The 16,786-nt window shown below is 32.8% G+C and overlaps 1 protein-coding gene across 3 annotated transcripts in view; it reads right to left on the bottom strand.

Moving 5' to 3' along the window:
* Positions 1-16,786, bottom strand: part of slc4a11 (solute carrier family 4 member 11) — a 403,848-nt gene that overhangs the window by 262,469 nt on the left and 124,593 nt on the right. The window lies entirely within an intron of this gene.

The raw sequence follows: 16,786 nt of genomic DNA, 5'->3' as shown, positions 1-16,786 counted from the left end.
TGGCGGGCCTGATTTGGCCCCCGGGCCGCATGTTTGACACCTGTGCAATATGGCAATTATTATTTTATATGAATGTCAATATAATAATAATAAATGACCAAAAAGGTTGGATTTTATGCCGTAACACAAAACTATGTAAGACGTTTTTTGTTGTTTTTTTTTACTTTCTTCTTACTGTACGTCTATAAAACATAACCTCACTCGTCATTGTCAAGGTCAAGGAATGTCAACGGCGGATTCTTCGAGTTTCCAGAGTGAGAGGCGCCTGTCCTTGTTCATGACTTTTCCACTTCAGTATTCAGCCAAATTGATTGAACTGAAATGGAACTAAGCCCGGCCCTGGCAGAAATATAATCATGAAATCAATTCTATTTATGGAGAGCGTTTGACAGCTGTATGACAAAGTTCTCTGAAGAGACAAGAATGGATAGGATCATGTCAGAGCGATAAAAAAAACACAGCCGGATGACAAACAAAATCCTTTTTATGACCTAACGACAATATTTTTTGTAAGCTCTTCAATCTTGAATACTTGAAAAACAGTCATCAATCACTTTATATGAGCTGTATTTGTGGTTTGCGTTACTAAACAAGATTTTTGAAACAACGTGATTGGTCAAAACACTAGCCTAACTGATATTAAAAACTGAAACGGAACATTAATTATTAACCCTTTTATGCATAGTGGTCACTCCAGTGGACAGTTCTTCTCCAGCTGTTCTCTTGTATATTCATGGTTTTGTTGTTTTAGTTCCAGATCAGCCAACACAGTGGACACTTATGCATCATCACATACACTGACATTCACACCGTTACTGTAACTTTCCTGTTCGTTTATCTAAATCAACTGCTAATTGTTATTAGACTGTCATTTACAGTTTTTTTTGTTTTTTTGTTTTTTTGCATATTATCTGAGTGAGTAATAACTAGTATTATAGTATGTTAAACTGTGAGAAAACATCAGATTAGCAGCATTAATCTCCTGAGACCTACGAAAATGAAAATTTTAGCTTTTTTCCATTAAACAATTGTCTTGATTGGAAACTGCATAATGCAACAGTTTTTTTTTTTTTTTTTTTTTCAGATACATTTTTTTTAATGTAATTTTTATTTATCTATTTTTTTAAATAGAATGTCCTTCGCAATGGACAGCATTTTTTTTTTATGTAAAATTGTCAAATTTCTGCATAATGCAACAGTTGTTTTTTTTTTGTTTACTTTTTTTTTTTCAGATACATTTTTTTAAATATAATTTTTATTTATCTATTTTTTAATAGAATGTCCTTTGCAATGGACAGCATTTTTTTAATGTAAAATTGTCAAACTTCTGCATAATGCAACAGTTTTTTTTTTGTTTAGTTTTTTTTTTTTTTCCAGATACATTTTTTAATATAATTTTTATTTATCTATTGTTTTAATGGAATGTCCTTTGCAATGGACAGCATTTATTTATGTAAAACTGTCAAACTTCTGCATAATGCAACAGTTTTTTTTTGGTTTTGTTTAGTTGTTTTTTTTTTTTCAGATACATTTTTTTACATAATTTTTATGTATCCATTTTTTTTTTAATTTTAATGTCCTTCGCAATGGACAGCATTTTTTTAATGTAAAACTGTCAAACTTCTGCATGATGCAACAGTTTTTTTTTTTGTTTGTTTAGTTTGTTTTTTTTCCAGATACATTTTTTAATATAATTTTTATGTATCCATTTTTTTTAATGGAATGTCCTTTGCAATGGACAGCATTTTTTTAATGTAAAACTGTCAAACTTCTGCATAATGCAACAGTTTTTTTTGTTTTTGTTTACTTTTTTTTCCAGATACTTTTTTTTAATATAATTTTTATTTATCTATTTTTTTAATGGAATGTCCTTCGCAATGGACAGCATTGTTTTATGTAAAACTGTCAAACTTCTGCATAATGCAACAGTTTTGTTTTTTTTTTTCCAGATATATTTTTTTAAATATAATTTTTATTTATCTTTTTTTTTTTTTTTTTTAAATGTAATGTCCTTCACAATGGACAGCATTTTTTATGTAAAACTGTCAAACTTCTGCATAATGCAACAGTTTTTTTTTTTTTTTTTCAGATACATTTTTTTAATATAATTTTTATTTATCTATTTTTTTTAATGGAATGTCCTTCGCAATGGACAGCATTTTTTTATGTAAAACTGTCAAACTTTTTCCCCTACAGAGGACAAAAATGCATGACTGGGTCTCAGGAGGATAAAAATGCTTTTATTTCATAGTTTTCACACAGTATGTCAGTAAATGCATGTTTCTTTGCTTCAAAAATTAAACGCATGGTGTCCAGCTGAGTGGATATTTTTTTAACTCCATGAAAAATAGGTCCATAAAAAAAAAAGGAAAAAAAAGAAAAATCAATCACATTGTTTTTTTCATGCCTATAGATGAATAAAAACACTCAGGAAAAAAAATCTTGATTAAGGTTTGTAGAAGCCAATAATGTAATAACAACCGATAACGTAATAAATTTGCCATTTTTAAAATGTAATAGGCCAATAACGTAATATCTGGCCAATAGTGTAATAAAAGTCCTGAACCGATAACGTAATAGCTTTTGGCCAATAACGTTATAACTTATTACGTTATTGGCTCAGTTATTACATTTGCAAAGAATCTTTTTTTTTACCAGGCCGATAACGTAATAACCAGCCAATAAGTTATAATGTTATTGACCAAAAGTTATTACATTATCGGTTCAGGACTTTTAATACATAGTTGGCCAGATATTACGTTATCGGCTTGTTACATTTTAAAAATTGCAAATTTATTACATTATTGGCCGTTATTATGTTACTGGCTTCTACAAGGTTTTCTTAATTCATGCGCGAAAGGGTTAAAAATAAAAAAAAGAGCTACAGGATTAATGCAGAAACACAGCCTGAGGGTCTTTACAAACACGGGTGCATGCATTCTGGAGAATTATGTGCTGCGTTTAAGTGCAGACTGGTGCTGAAACTGTTCACATACAATAGTGTCTTTGTTGAAACCGAGAATGACTTCATATTTCTGTTAATGATGATGATGGCACTGTGATAAAAAAAGACTTCTTTCAGCTGCACTCTGGAGTCTCATATTCAGGACGTTTAATCAAAAAAATGCTTTAAATAACTCCAATGTTGGAAGTCTAATAGCTCCTACAACATCTTAGTATTATACACTATATGGACAAAAGTATGTGGACACGTTGAATTCAGGTGTTTGTTTTCTAACGGATCTGGGATATAAAACAATAATGACTAATGTTATAATATAGTTTTATATTGGGATAAATATCATTACATTGGTTTGTTTGGTTTAAATTGTTATTTAGCTTCCAAAATGCATCATAGATGGTTTTGACTTAATTTCTTTCAACATTGATTTTTTTTTTTTTTTTTTAAATCCATGACGATGATTTTAAATGTTCTACCTCTAAATTTCTAAAACACTTTTCATGCTCTGACTCTAAAGAATAATTTTCTACCACAACGTCACATTTCACTTAGGAAGACAAATCGCTCATTATACTTTAAGGAAATATTGGTTACTTGTATTGTTGGTCTATGACTGTTTCAAAATACACTATATGGACAAAAGTATGTGGACACGTTGAATTTAGGTGTTTCTTTTCTAACAGGGGTCTGGGATACAAAACAATAATGAAAAATGGCATAATATAGTTTTTTTAATAGGAAATATTGATGTTTCTAAAGTATATTGGTGGCCAAAAAACAAAATCTCCTATCTGCAAATTTTTAGATTTTGAGCTTTCACATTAAATGGTGAGAACAAGGATGACTCCACATGTTCAGTCTATCTGCAAGATAATACCACCCTTTCTTATGACATGAAGGTCACCTGACAACAACAACAAAGATCATACTATACTAAAATTAAACCATCAATCAATCAATCAATCAAATTTTATTTGTATAGCGCCAAATTATAACAAAAGTTATCTCATGACACTTTACATATAGAGTTGGTCAAAACCAGACTCTAAGGCAATTTACAGAAACCCAACAGAATCCTCCAGGATCCACTTTTTTTTTTCCTGAAAAAATTTTTTTCAGATAGGAAGTTTTGTATTTTGGCTATCAATATGGACAAAAATATTGGGACACATCATGGCTATAGCTCGTAAAGTGTCCTGTTGATGCTGATTTGAGATAATAATTCATTTTATTTATTGACGCCTTTTAGGACACTCAAAGTCACCGCACAAAATTGTTAAAATAATACAATTAAAACTAGAAAAGCACTCGGAGAGCGCAGACCTCCGCCAAGGCTGATCAGTGCCCCCCCCCCCCCCCCCCGTGGGCCCCCCCACGCCAATGAGGTTATGTTTTTGCCAGGGTTTGTTTGTTTGTCTGTCTGTCTGTCTTTGTCTGTCCGTTAGTGTGCAACATAACTCAAAAAGTTATGTACAGATTTGGATACAATTTTCAGGGTTTGTTGGAAATGGGCCCCCCCGTGGGCCCCCCCACCCCCGATCACCACCAAAATTTAATCATTTCTTCCTTATCCCATTTCCAACAAACCCTGAAAATTTCATCCAAATCTGTCCATAACTTTTTGAGTTATGTTGCACACTAACAGACAGACAAACAAACAGACAGACAAACCCTGGCAAAAACATAACCTCCTTGGCGGAGGTAATTACACACATACATATATAAAACACATAGGCACATAAAAAAACTATGGAACTGAGTAAGCCTGTTGAAATAAATAATTTTTCAGCTGGGATTTGAAGGTGGTGACAGATATAAACATCAATATTTCCTTAAGTTTAATGGGGGATTTGAAGAAAGTAGATGGTTAGTTGTGGCAGAAAATGATTATTTACAGTCAGAGCACGAAAAATGTTTTTGAAATTTATAGGTAGAACCTTTAAAATCATAGTCAAGAATAAAAAAACAAACAAACAAAAAAACAACAATGTTGAGAGAAATTAAGTAAAAACTATCTCTGAAGTATTTTGGAAGCAAATATAACAATTTAAACAAAATTAACCAGTGCAGTTTACATTATGATTAAAGAAAGAGTACAACATACTTGTCTATGACTATCCTGATCACCGATCTGTTTATGTCTGTAAACTATATTCATTTTCATATACATATATATGCCTGTATTTGTTTTTATCAGTGGTTTTTGCATTTTGAGATCCAGGTTGGGTTGGTATGGGGGTCACCATTGGTTCTAGGGGGTTAAACTTTGTGTGTCACAAAATCTTGTATCATAAAATGTGAATTTCTTTCTTTTTTTTTGTTTTTTTTTGTTTTTTCTACCTCCACCAAGGAGGTTATGTTTTCATCAAGGTTTGTCTGTTTGTTTGTCTGTTAGCAAAAGTTATGGATGGATTTTGATGAAATTTTCAGGAAATGTTGATACTGGCACAAGGAACAAAAGACAGGATCTGCGCTCTCCAAGTGTTTTCCTAGGGTTTATATTGTACTTTTGCAGATGTGCAATAAAGATAAATAAAAACTTGATAAAAAAAAAAAAAAAAACTAACTAACCAATGCATTTGTTAGACACATTCATCTCTGGAAAGATGTAGATTGAAAATGTATCTGAAATTGTAATGTAAATACAAAGATTTACGGGTTGTATAAAATCTACAAAATCCACATATACAAAAAGAAAAGCATTCGGAGAGCGCAGACCTCCACCAACACAGATCTGCCCTGCCCCCTCCCCCCCGCCAATCACCACCAAAATGAATAATTTCTTCCTTGTGCCAGTATCAACATTTCCTGACAATTTCATGAAAATCCATCCATAACTTTTTGAGTTATCTTGCTAACAAACAAACAAATAAACAAACAAACAAACACGTGATAATAAGTTTAAAAAAAAACAACTAACCAATGCACTGATACTTATCCTAATATAAAACTATATTATTGCTTTTGTCATTATTGTTTTGTATCCCAAACCCTTGTTAGAAAACAAACACCTGAATTCAAAGTGTCCACATACTTTTGTCCATATACTGTATCTAGTAGAATATCTTTAGTACGATGCAGTAAAAAATATAGAATATAGCAATATCATAAAGGTCAGGAATGAATACTCCAGAAACTAGTCTGGCAGGAGACCAGATTTTTAATAAAAGCATTTTTCCTGAAAACAGCCACTGTAAAAAAAACAAAAACAAAACAAAATACATAGGAGAAGAAATGAATTAATTACACCAGACAGATGTTTGTGAAATTAAATTTAGGTAGAAGCTGCCGTCTCGGGGTCTGATGTAATCACCGAGCTATTTGCTTTTCCAAACCACTTCTTATTTAAGCAGACACGATGTGATTAAAAGTCCCGTTCAGAGTCGTACATTGATTTGATATGGTGGACATGTTCCACAGCGGCCTGCTGATGTGGAATAACAAAATAACATAACAATTTGCAACATGAATTAAAAGCATAAACAGGCACGCAAAAAAACTAATGACACTGGGATCAAATGCATGTGACAACTAGACTTGAGGGTTGGGGGAGAGGTGTGTGTGTGTGTGTGTGTGTGTGTGTGTGTGTGGGGGGGGGGGGTGAAAACAAACCACACTGATAAACATTCAGCTGTGCTGTCAATGAATAATGCACTGAAAATCTGGGAACAGACACTGTTGGGCATGACAAACACTCTGCACCTGCGGGTGACAATTTTGCCTGATGACAGCAGGGAGATTTAAAGAGGTTACGGCTGTACGGAGTGGAAGGAGAGCGGCACAAACACACATTCAGCCTCCACTGTTCGCTTCTGTTACTGTAGTCGGAGCTGCACATTGATATTTTTCGGTTCTGGTTGGATGGTGTGATGATTCTTTAATGTGAGATAAGATTATGTTATCTACTGTCAAAGATGTGGAGCTGCTGTAGTTATTATTCTAAGTTAATATGAGCAACAGGAGGGTTATATTTGACTTCTGCATTATTGTTTCTTTTTTTTTTGGTCTTTTTTATATAATTTTTTCATTTGGGAAAATACTTTGCATTATTGTTTCCTTTTTTTTGTCTTTTTTTTTTAAATAATTTTTTCATTTGGGAAAATACTTTGCATTATTGTTTCCTTTTTTTGTCTTTTTTTAATAATTTTTTCATTTGGGAAAATACTTTGCATTATTGTTTCTTTTTTTTGTCTTTTTTTTAAAAATAATTTTTTCATTTGGGAAAATACTTTGCATTATTGTTTCTTTTTTTGTCTTTTTTTTAAAAATAATTTTTTCATTTGGGAAAATACTTTGCATTATTGTTTCTTTTTTTGTCTTTTTTTTAAAAATAATTTTTTCATTTGGGAAAATACTTTGCATTATTGTTTCTTTTTTTGTCTTTTTTTTAAATAATTTTTTTCATTTGGGAAAATACTTTGCATTATTGTTTCTTTTGTTTGTCTTTTTTTTTTTTTATAATTTTTTCATTTGGGAAAATACTTTACAAGACAAAAAACAACTGAGCACATTTGTATATCATGTTTGAAAAATCAGCAATGGTAAAACATGAGCTTCAGAATAAACACATTCCATATAGGTTCTCTGTCTTCCCCTTTTCTTTTTCTTTTTTTAATCTTTTGTTATATTGTGTTAAATAATGTACATTAGAACAAAAACATGTCACATTTCCCCCTTATTTTCACTATTGTTATTTCAAAATCCACACAAATTTCAACTCCATTACATTCATCCAGTAAAAATACAACTTGTTAAATTTAATCTGGCCTCAATGGGGTGATTTATACAACGCATTTTGACCACAAAATGTCCATAGTTTTACGTCAGTTTGTGCATCGTTGCATCATTGTTTCAGATTTATTATACTGATGTCACTGGATTTGACAAAACAGATATTTCAGTCTGTTTCTTCATCCTTGAGCGAATCCTAAATTAATTTCCATAACATCTACAAGATTATATCTACTGTATTTGATACCAATACTATCACTCTTAGTTATTTTCTTGCATATTTCTCATTGAAAAGAAGACAAAGTGTAACATAAATGTTTTATTAAATCCCAAACAGAATGAAAACTTGCATCTACAAATACTCACAATAAAATAAGACATCATCCACCTACGATATGAAGCAACTGTTGCTGATTAATTTAGATTTAAACAGTTATCGTATCTGCTCAGTTTTAAAATCAATGAATTTATGCAGAGACTGAACAGATGTGGTTCAGTTTGTTAAGTGTAAAAACAACAGAGGAAACGCTTTAGTAATTGTCTGTGTGTCTATAACAGCGACCCAGCAGTTGTTACTGTGGATTAAAGTGAATGTGAGGATTCATGTGTTAAAGAGGGAAAAACCTACATTTAACGTTCACTGGTGGAGTTTAGATGCAGCTGAAAACACAGACGGTAGTTTTGTTTTTGTCATGATACTTACCAATACTTAGGATACCATTTGATATAATCAAAATATAGAACATTATATGAATAAGTGAAAATCTAGTTAGAACACAGACGTACACATAAAATAAGATATTATTGTAGTTAATTAATTATCATGATAAGAAGATATCACATTTATTGATCATTGTGTTTGGAGTAAATATTTAAAGTGCATTTCAAGGTTATAATAGTTTTGGATTTTTCATTATAGTTTAGTTTTATTTAGTTTTGACTTCTTTTTCTCTAATTCAGTTAGTTTTAATTAGGTTTTAGAGCAGGTTTGCTAGTTTTTATTAGTTTTTTATTAGTTTAAAAGTAAACACACGGAATCATGGCCGGACTGGAGAAATATTTTGCTATAATTAAGTAGCTGTTTGATACGGAAGCATATATCATTCAGTCAAAAAAATAAATTTGGGTTTTTCTGAATGAATGAGATACTGTTTTGTGAAAAAAATTAAATTCGGCTCTGTTTTTCTGAATTAACGAGAAAATTATCTTGTTAATTGAGAAAAACAGAGCCGAATTTATTTTTTTGTGTGAATGCAATACGCTTCTGTACGTATCAAACAGCTGCTTAATTATAGCCAAATATTCCTCCATTATTCCATTTGTTTATTTTTTCCCTAGTAACCACTACTTCTGGGTCAGACAACTGAACTATACTGAAAATAGCAAAATCGAATGAAACGCTCGTTATCCATTTTTTCCATTTTTCATTTGAGCACAAAATCGGGAAATGGAAAAATGAACCGTTATCCGTTTTTCATACTGGTTTTGAAAATGAATTTGATTTTTGCTTTTAAATTGAAAAACGAGTGAACGAATGATACACAAATTAAAAAACGAGTGTTTTTTTTGTTTTTTGATTTTTGGTTTTAAATTGAAAAGCAAATGAAAAAATGATACACGGATCAATACTGAACAAACAAGAACTCAAACTATGAATAATGAAAGAGCTGCAGCATCTGAAACCGACCACAATGAACATGTGACAGATAAACAGAACCACTGTGTTTCAGTTTCAGCTTCACAGTTTGTCATGTTTTTTATGGATTATGATCGTCTCTCTCAACTCACCGTATATTTTTATTAGTAATTTTATTTTTGTCAATTACTAGAAATTTCAGGCGACCCTATTTGAAATCTGGTGACCCCATGTGGGGTCCCGACCCCAAGGTTGAAAAACACTGCATTCATCTGAGGACAGACCCTCATACCAATATGTCAACCTACCACCTCCTCTCAGACATCTTCCTTCATGCCACTCACGTATTGTAAATCCTTAGACCTGACTTTTAGCACCTGTCCAACCTGAGAGTTTTTGGTGGTTGTTTTCTTCCTCTAACTTGTTCCCAGCTTGCACCACTCCACTTCTCTTGTCAGATGCCTTAAGTGTTACTATGTATGGAGAATCAGCCCCAGTGACATGGTCACCTGTCACATTCACACAGAACAGGCATCTCTCTCTCTCTCGTCTCTCTCTCTCTTTCCTGCTCTCCCCATGGTGCACCTGTGACTGTTACCGTGGCAACAGTAACCTGTTGACCCGTGGGGTTTCCAGTGATGGGGTCAAAATCATCTGCACCTGCAGCTGAGGAGCTGTCTGTCAAGTCAACACCTGCCATCAGACTGTGGATGGACTCAGACCCCAGCAGACCTCCACAGAAATTAGTTTAAAGTTGTTGATTTTTTTTTTTTTTTTTTCCCCTGCTGGACATTTTTCTTTTGCGCTCGTCTACAATGATGCTCTGGAGATCTGCCGTGATTGCAGACAAGCGTTGCCTTTGAAGAAATGTGCTTCATGTTATGATATGAAAAAACATTGCATGAGGCAAGAAGAAAATTGAACTAGTGTTATTGATCACACGGCTGAAAAACAGAGGGGATTATTGACTGGAAGAGGCATATTCAGAGAGAGAGGCAGCTATCCAATTTTAAAGCCTTTCTTCAAGAGCTGAATGCGTTATACATTCCTAAATTCTCACTGAGATCACATAAGGTGTTGTGGTGCAGTGCCTCTTCATGCAGAAACTAAACACTGGGGGCCTGTGAGAAGGTGACCACAGACTAGATGGAAATACACCGACTCAATCATCCTCTGATTCTCAGCAACGGCGGCGAGAGCAGTCGACTCAATTTGATTCTTATGCTGCCATTTTACATTTTAGCAAACTGCAGATGATCTCAGTGTGATTTACCGCTGAAGGATGTGGTGTTTTTTTGCTTATTGTTGGGGTGAACAAAGCACGGGCAGAATCCAATAGAGAGAGAGAGTGAACATCACATGTCATGTTTTGTAATATTTTAGATTCTGGCAATGAAAGTGTTTTGATTAGGGTTCAAATCTTCTGAATCAGAACAGAATTTAATGTCATTATGTTTAATAAAATTAAGAGTGCTACTCTTGTCACTGCAACAATATGAATAAAAAACAAAACAAAACAATATGTCAGAAAATAAATATAGAGCAAACAGAAAATTGCAAAAAAAAAAAAAGTAACATAAGAAAAACAAATATAAAATTTAACAAAAAGTAAAATAAAAATAGAACTTAAAAGTAGAATAAAATAAAAACAGACTGTAATATGAGTTGACACTATATTAACAGTATGTATATCTATGAAAGTCTATTAAAATAATGCATTTATGTTTGAATAAATATTGAATAAATATTGCATTATTACTGCAATGCAAAGAATTATTGCACAACTTATTGCATATAATTCACATTATACAGGGTTCTTACTTACTAATGACGTTCCAAGTCTTTTGTTATTTTTACCACGTCTTTACAGACATCTTTATTAAACCAATCTGTGGTATCTTTTCTGCCAGTATCTAAACTTAACCATAAACATTGTTATTACACTGTAAAACCTGATAAGTGACTTCAACTAAACTTTTAGTTAATATTAACACAAATTTGTAACTATAATCTGACATATTCCACAATACACACCTAAACATGTGTCAGAATCAGATGTGAAAAGTTAAGAAAATCAATTAGAATTTTTTTTATACTACTTTTATATTTTTAAAATTTTACCTTTTTATAAAGTATACCTATAATTTACACATTCATATTTTGCACAATATTTTATATTTTTCGAATATATGTCTGTATCTTATTGTCTTTTATTGAGACCACCTACAATTTCATTAAGCAACCTGCGTAATGACAAAGCTTATTCTAGTCTATGTTCCATTCTATATTATATTCTCCACTCTATCACTATTCTATTCTATTCTATTCTATTCTATTCTATTCTATTCTATTCTATTCAATATTCTATCCGATTCTATTCTATTCTATTCTATTCTATTCTGTATTCCATTCTACATTCTATTCTATTCTATTGTATCTCTTCTATCTGTTCTGTTCTTTTCTATTCTACTCTACTCTACTCTATTCTATTCTATATTCCATATTCTATTCTATTCAATTCTATTCCATTCTTTTCTATTCCATTCCATATTCTATTCTATTCTATTCTATTCTATTCTATTCTATTCTATTCTATTCTGTATTCTGTTCTATTCCATTCTATTCCATATTCTATTCTATTCTATTCTATTCCATATTCCATTCTACGTTCTATTCTATTCTATTCTATTCTATTCTATTCTATTCTATTCCGTATTCTGTTCTATTCTATTCTATTCCATATTCTATTCTATTCTATTCTATTCTATTCTATTCTATTCCATATTCCATTCTACGTTCTATTCTATTCTATTCCGTATTATGTTCTGTTCTATTCTATTCCATATTCTATTCTATTCTATTCTATTCTATTCTATTCTATTCTATTCTATTCTATTCTATTCTATTCCATATTTCATTCTACGTTCTATTCTATTCTATTCTATTCTATTCTATTCTATTCTATTCTATTCTATTCTATTCTATTCTATTCCATATTTCATTCTACATTCTAATCTATTCTATTCTATTCCGTATTCTGTTCTATTCTATTCTATTCCATATTCTATTCTATTCTATTCTATTCTATTCCATATTCCATTCTACATTCTAATCTATTCTATTCTATTCCGTATTCTGTTCTATTCTATTCTATTCCGTATTCTGTTCTATTCTATTCTATTCCATATTCCATTCTACGTTCTATTCTATTCTACATTCTATTCTATTCCATTCTACGTTGTATTCTATTCTATTCTATTCTATTCTATTCTATTCTATTCTATTCTATTCTATATTCCATTCTACATTCTATTCTATTCTATTTTCCAACAGTGAATCTCAAAGGTGAAACTATTAATATATTTTATATAACATTAATGAAATATACAGTTTACAGTATATATATTGAATAAAACAAATGTGTGACCTCAGGGTTTATTTATTTGTTTTTTTCAAATCCAGGTTCAGTGGTGTTTCATTTTCGTACAGATGGATGTGTTACTCCTGCTCTGGGCTGCTCCTTTAGGGGTGGCGACAGTAAATCCTCTGCCTCCATCTGACCCCGCCTCCTGTGTCTTCTGCCCACATGTCCTCCTTCACCACATCCATAAATCGACCTACAGTTCCCTAATTTCCGTCGGTTCCCTTGTTCGTTAACAGCACCGGTGGCGGTCGTTGTTATTCTGGGCCTGAACCGATCCGTTATGGAAGTCCTGATTTGCATGGTTCATTTGGCAGATGTTTTACGCCGGATGACCCTGATGATGTAACCGTCGTCATTTATCTGGACTTAGGACCAGAACTAGAAACCAGAACTAGGACTAGGCCGAAAACTGGAACCAGTAGTTGGATTTTTGCAATGATGTATAGACCATTTAAATACTGAACTCACTAGATTTATAACATTAATGCTTAAACTGTTCCGAAACTTTAACTGTACTCGCATTATAACAATACTTTATTTTTAAGTGAAGTTTAATGAATGCAAATAACTGAATCCAACTTTATTTTCTACATTTATGTTAACTTATTTAATGTGTTTGGTGCAGTATAGTGCCACAACCAATTAAACTGTCGTGTTGACATATAGTATAATACAGGGATGTCAAAATCATTTTAATTCAGGAGCCACATTCAGGCCAATATGATCTCCAGTGGGCTGGACCAGTAAAATAAGAACATAATAACCTATAAATAATGACAACGCCAAACTTTTCTGTACATTTTAGAGTGAATAAAGTCAAATTAACTTATGAAAATGCTTACATCTAAAAATTATCCTTTAAATACATGTGAATAACATGAGCAAACTGAAATTTCTTAAGAAAAATAATGGCAATTTTAACAATAATATTCTCCAGTTTATCATTTACACATGTACATAAAAAATTACAGATCACAGTGGATCTACAAATACATAAAACATTTAGTAACAGGAAGAACATCATTAAAATTCCACGTATGTCTCTTGAGACAATTTCAGGTTATTCTTTTTTTTTTTTTTTTTTGTACACTTAGTTTTTATTAGATATTTAACATTTTGTCATACAGAAACTAACAACAACAACAACAATTGGCAATAGATACACTCAGTGCCAATGAAAACACAACACTTGAATGTGTTTTATTGTTCCTGAGCTGCATCAATATGTTTCAGTTTCACCTGTAGAAGATAATCCCAGACAATTTCTTAACAACCTGAGACGGGTTGAGCTGTTGTCACGCTTGAATGAACTTGTCTGCATTCATAAGACTTGTTTTTCTCATTGCTCAGCGATGAACTGCTCAACTTAAGGAACTGTGGTCAGTTAAGGAGTGGTCATGTTCTGCATATAAAGGCAAGCTGAAAAGCACCAAAATCATTTGCAACTAGAAGCACTCGGAGAGCGCAGACCTCCGCCAAGGCTGATCAGTGGCCCCCCCCGTGGGCCCCCCCACCCCCGATCACCACCACAATTTAATAATTTCTTCCTTATCCCATTTCCAACAAACCCTGGAAATTTCATCCAAATCTGTCCATAACTTTTTGAGTTATGTTGCACACTAACGGACAGACAAACAAACAAACAAACAAACCCTGGCAAAAACATAACCTCCTTGGCGGAGGTAATAACTCAGCGATGCCTAGACTGACACGTGACCAAAGATACCATGCTATGGGGCTCCCGGAGGCCAGAATCTGTGCTCGGCAGGTGGCGCGCCGTTTTGGATGCAATGTGTCCACCATAGTCAGGATGCAACAGAGGCATGAAGAAACTGGCTCAACTGCAGACAGACCTGGTCCTGGATGAGCACGTGTGACCACACCACAGCAGGATCGCTACATGGAGCTGCAGCACCTCCGGGACCGCTTTGTGACTTTTGGTTTTGGGGGTCCTTGAGTTTCTTTCTTTATCTTTATTTTTTGTCAACAAATTTGGATGTGATTTTTTATTTTTACTGTATAGAAATGGCCTATGATGAATTCCAAAGAGCTTATGGAATAAAAATCCTCATCGATTTAAAAAAATATAAGAATCTTCAAGTGTTGCGTTTTCATTGGCACTGAGTACACATAAAAAAAATACAGATCATAGTGGATCTACAAATAAACAAAACATTTAGTAACAGGAAGAATATCATTAAAATTCCACATATGTCTCTTGAGACAATTTCAGGTTATTCATATTTGTTCAGGTTATTCACATTTTTTTTACACTTAGTTTTATTAGGTATTTAACATTTTGTCATACAGAACATAACAACAACAACGATCGGCAACAGATAATCCTCACAATCTAATAGTAAAGATAATTTAGGTTACGCTCATGAAATAGTAGTCAAGTTACACAAATACATTTTTAGTTTGTTTGTCTGTTAGCAAGATAACTCAAAAAGTTATGGACAGATTTTGAGGAAATTTTTAGGAAATGTTGATACTGGCACAAGGAACAAATGATTAAATTTTGGTAGCGATCCAGGGGGGCTGTTGATCTGCCTTGGCGAGGTCTGCGCTCTCTGAGTGCTTTTCTAGTTTATTACCTCTGCCAGGAGGTATTGTGATCACTTTGCTTTGTTTGTTTGTTTGTTTGTTCGCAACTTTACGGGAAAACTATTCCAACCATCTTTACCAAATTGTACCCACAGATAGGCCTAGGCCCTGGGACCAATCCATTAAATTTTGGGCCAAGTAGGCCAAAGTTCAAGGTCACAGCAAGGTCACAAAATCTACAATTTTCCTCTCTCTCATCATTGAGCAATTTTAGAAAAATTCATCAAAAATTCAAAACGACTCCGATTAGCCTCCAATTTGATCCACCCGTAACGTATAACAATATCTTGTTTCTAGCACAAAATTGTCCACATCCACTGTGGAATGTGGACTCTGTGGACATTTCAATTTAACATTGAAAATCCCATTTATGACACATTTTTAATTGTAACTCAACAAATATTGATTGGAATTTAATATAATTTGACATACACATGACTGGTACCAAGCTTCAACTGTTTCTGCTGTATGGAACAACCTCGAAACTGTTTAATTTAACTCTTTCATGCATGAATTGTGAGAACCTTAGTCAAGATTTTTTTCTTCTGTGTTTTTATTCCTCCTTCAGCATGAAAAAAACAATGCGATTGAGATTGTTTTTTCCTGTGGAGTTAAAAAAATATCCATGCATTTAATTTTTGAAGTAAAGAAACGTGTTTAAAACCCAGTATCAGAGGGGGATATGAAAACAATGAAATAAAAACATGTTTAATGCTGCTAATCTGATGTCATCTCATATTTTAACATATTCTAATGCTATTAATTCCTCACTTCAAGATAATGTGCAAAAAAAAAAAAAACCTTCTTGTCTAACAAATAACAATTGATTTACACTCAAACATGTTAGTGCAGATCAGGTTTATCAAGAACAGCAAAGTTATAGTAATGGTATGAATGTCAGGATATGAGATGATGTGTAAGTGTCCACTGTGTTGGCTGATATGGAACTAAAACAACTAAACCCATGAATATACAAGAGAAAAGCTGGAGAAGAACTGTCCACTATAGTGACCTATGCATGAAAGGGTTAAAAAGAAATAGTTGATCCACACATGCACACCGTTCAGGGTGCTTGGCGGAGGTTTGCGTTCTCTGACCACTTGTTTCTTTCATTGTTATTTCTTTTTTTTTAATTTTTTTTTTTTTGCTACGGTTTCACATCTAGAATTTGTGTGAATACTCTGTGCCTCCTGTTCCTATTCCTGATGTCGATGTCTTTTAGTGTATATCTAACTTGGGGGTGGGGACTTATGTTAAGAAGGACAGCAAAAATATCCACACTGTATGATGCATTCATGTTATGCTGTTGAAAATCGATCAATCAAATTATTAACCCTTTCATGCATACTGGTCACTACAGTGGACAGCTATTCTACAGCTGTTCTCTTGTATATTCATGGATTTTTTATTTATTTATTTATTTTTA

Source organism: Sphaeramia orbicularis, chromosome 22, assembly GCF_902148855.1.
Source record: "Sphaeramia orbicularis chromosome 22, fSphaOr1.1, whole genome shotgun sequence".
Classification (NCBI taxonomy): Eukaryota; Metazoa; Chordata; class Actinopteri; order Kurtiformes; family Apogonidae; genus Sphaeramia; species Sphaeramia orbicularis.
This window is presented reverse-complemented; position numbering and strand designations above follow the sequence as displayed.